Source organism: Triticum aestivum, chromosome 1D (assembly GCF_018294505.1).
Source record: "Triticum aestivum cultivar Chinese Spring chromosome 1D, IWGSC CS RefSeq v2.1, whole genome shotgun sequence".
Classification (NCBI taxonomy): Eukaryota; Viridiplantae; Streptophyta; class Magnoliopsida; order Poales; family Poaceae; genus Triticum; species Triticum aestivum.
Genome location: NC_057796.1, coordinates 63,134,443 through 63,137,206, shown reverse-complemented (window position 1 = coordinate 63,137,206; position 2,764 = coordinate 63,134,443).

Here is a 2,764-nt window from a genome sequence, read left to right as displayed (position 1 = left end):
CTCTTCCGATGGAAGTCGGTCGTTGACCACGTTGAGCATGCCGCGCCGAGAGCACCAGGGCGGTGGACGACGGCGAGGCCTAGGAAGGGGACGATGCGGAGCCAGGGAAGACGCAGCAGTGGAAGCCCGCGCGGAGAGGAGTACGAGGGTTCACTGGTTCGGCTGCGGTGTGAGGCTGCCGACGCCGCAGAATAACAGGGGGTGTGGGTGAGTGGAGGGATGGCCTGGCCAGCGGTGGGAGTAGTATGGGGGCGGTGAGGCCTCCGCGGCAGCACAGCCGGCCACGGGAGGCAAGAGCAGGCGACACGACCGACGCTGCTTTGGGCGGCTGGACCAAGAAGACCAGAGGTTGAAGAAGCACTACGGCCGTTGGATGGACATCGTACGGTCACTGAAGCTAGAATCGTTTATATTGACTAAGTTGACAAAGCCCTTGGTACGCTCCAACTTAGTAGGCCCACAGGTCAGCCTCCGAAACGGTGCGCCCCAGATGTCAGGGGGTGGAATCATTTTTTGGGCGGCCGAAGCTAAGAATATCCGAGATTGAAGAAGAAGCACGACATCCGTTGGATAGACATCCAACGGCCACTGCTGCTAGAACCGTGTTGACTATAATAAGTTGACAAAGCCTTGCATACCCGTCAACTTATTTTTTTTAGGGGACGCGTCTCTTAGTAGGCCCACAAGTGTGTGGCAGAGAACATATAGCCCATTTGCGTTTTGTAAGAATCTACAGTTCATTTTTGAATTCTAATGGAATTTACAACAGCCCATTTAGAGTTTGTTAAAAGTACAACCCATTTTCTAGCTAGGACAACGATTAATAATTTCAACCAACCGTTGAAGACAGAATTCAATAAAATTTCCCACATTTTGATGGGATCCGAAATATTTTTATCCTGAAATTTCTAGTCAGATTAAATATAAATTTGTATTACGTAAAAATCCAACGAAACATTGCGCGCGCAACAATGCAAATTTAAGATTTTCAAAATCCATAAATAATATTTTATAAACTAATTTCGTGTTTGGTGCATTTTTTTATAGTTACTGCCCAGTTTTTATAATTGCATCCCATTTATTATTTTTTAAAGCCCATTTTCCTGTTAAGCCTAATGCATCCCTCCTAGGAAAGATTTGCAGCCCAGCGGGGCGGAGAATAATAAGTTGACCTTGCCTGGGTATTCCTCAAAAAGACGTATAGCTGGGCTAGCCATTTTCATCTTGAAAAAATTAGTATCTGGGCTGGATATCTGGCCTGGGCTAGACGGGCCACAACCCGCCCTGTTAATACCCTGCTCTCCTCTGAACAACAACGAAATCATCGCCAAGAAAAACTCTGCAGTGCTCACGCCTCAAAAACACAAATACTGCTCGAGCTGCTTGGTCCCAGCTGTCGGCCGCACCTTGTGCAATTCTCTCGTTTATATTGACTACATAGGTTGACAATGGTGTGGGACCGTGATGTCAGGAAACCAGGAGAAAGCAAAAAAAATATAGTTGTACATAATAAGGAGGCACTTGCGTACGTACGACTATGGCCCTAGTGGGTCCCTAGTGTCATCCAGTCAAAATAAAGTCATCTCCTGAATCCTCATGTTCGTTGACGATGTTAACAATGCTCGGCGCCACGGCGAGCGCAACAACTCGAAGGACAACGGAGAGGGCCTCGCGGGCCCTACGGATGGTCTGATACAGTGCCCGCTGCTTATTCAGGAAGCCAGGATCATCGGACACCTATGAGCACCTTCGAGAAACTGAGACGGCATGAAACGGTAAGTCCGCGCTTGGGAGCTCTGGTTTATTTCAAACCTGTATTAATATACAAGTGTAATTTACTCGTCATCGGAAACAACGCGTAAAATACAGGCGTAATGAAACCGAGGGCCCGAGGTCTGTAAGTAAAACCGGCGGGTTATGCATGTAATTTGAGAGACCAGTGTATATTTTACGAGCACTGCTATATGGACGACATTACCAGACGATACATGCACGACGTGCGTATCATGCCATCCATGGGCAAGGCTGAAACAGCAGCTAACAGCTGGATTAGCAATCGTCCGAGTGTCGTTCAGCGTTTTTATCGTGTGTGAAGTACTTCCGATATTTTACTAGTCGAAATCGACCAACCAAGCGCCTTCGCCCGAGACCATCTGCTTTAATTTACAAGTGTCAGTTTTACAAGCGGTTTTGGTTGGAAAACGACGATCCAATCACGGCCTAATATCATGAGTTGGTCGGAAGATCATATGGTTTCACGTCTAACCTACCCGACTTGTCGTATAGGCTATGAATGAAACATCAGACGATGAACTTCTTAAGCACGGAAACAACAGAAGAGGATGATCTTCTTAACAAGCAAATCACTGGCATTAGTTCGACATGCAAAACAATACGAAGCATTATTCTCAGGAGGCACGGTGAACAGCTCGTGATGCCGCATGCCACAACATTCCAAGCTCAACTTTGCAATCAAACACAAGGCCTGGCATTACATAGACAATATTCAGAACAAACTCTTAACATAAGAATATCTCAGCAGAGTAACTATTTACTTCTAAACTGAACACATGAATAGTAAAAAACACTCGACGCTGCTCACACAAGGGCGTCCCACTCAAAAATATCAAATGCATGTCTTCTGGCTAACATCAATGAGCAAATTTTGACAAGGTTTCCAATTCCAATATATTAAACTAACGTCTTCTTGCTAACATCAATGATTAAACTTTGACAAGCTTTTCCCATTCAAAATATGTAATGC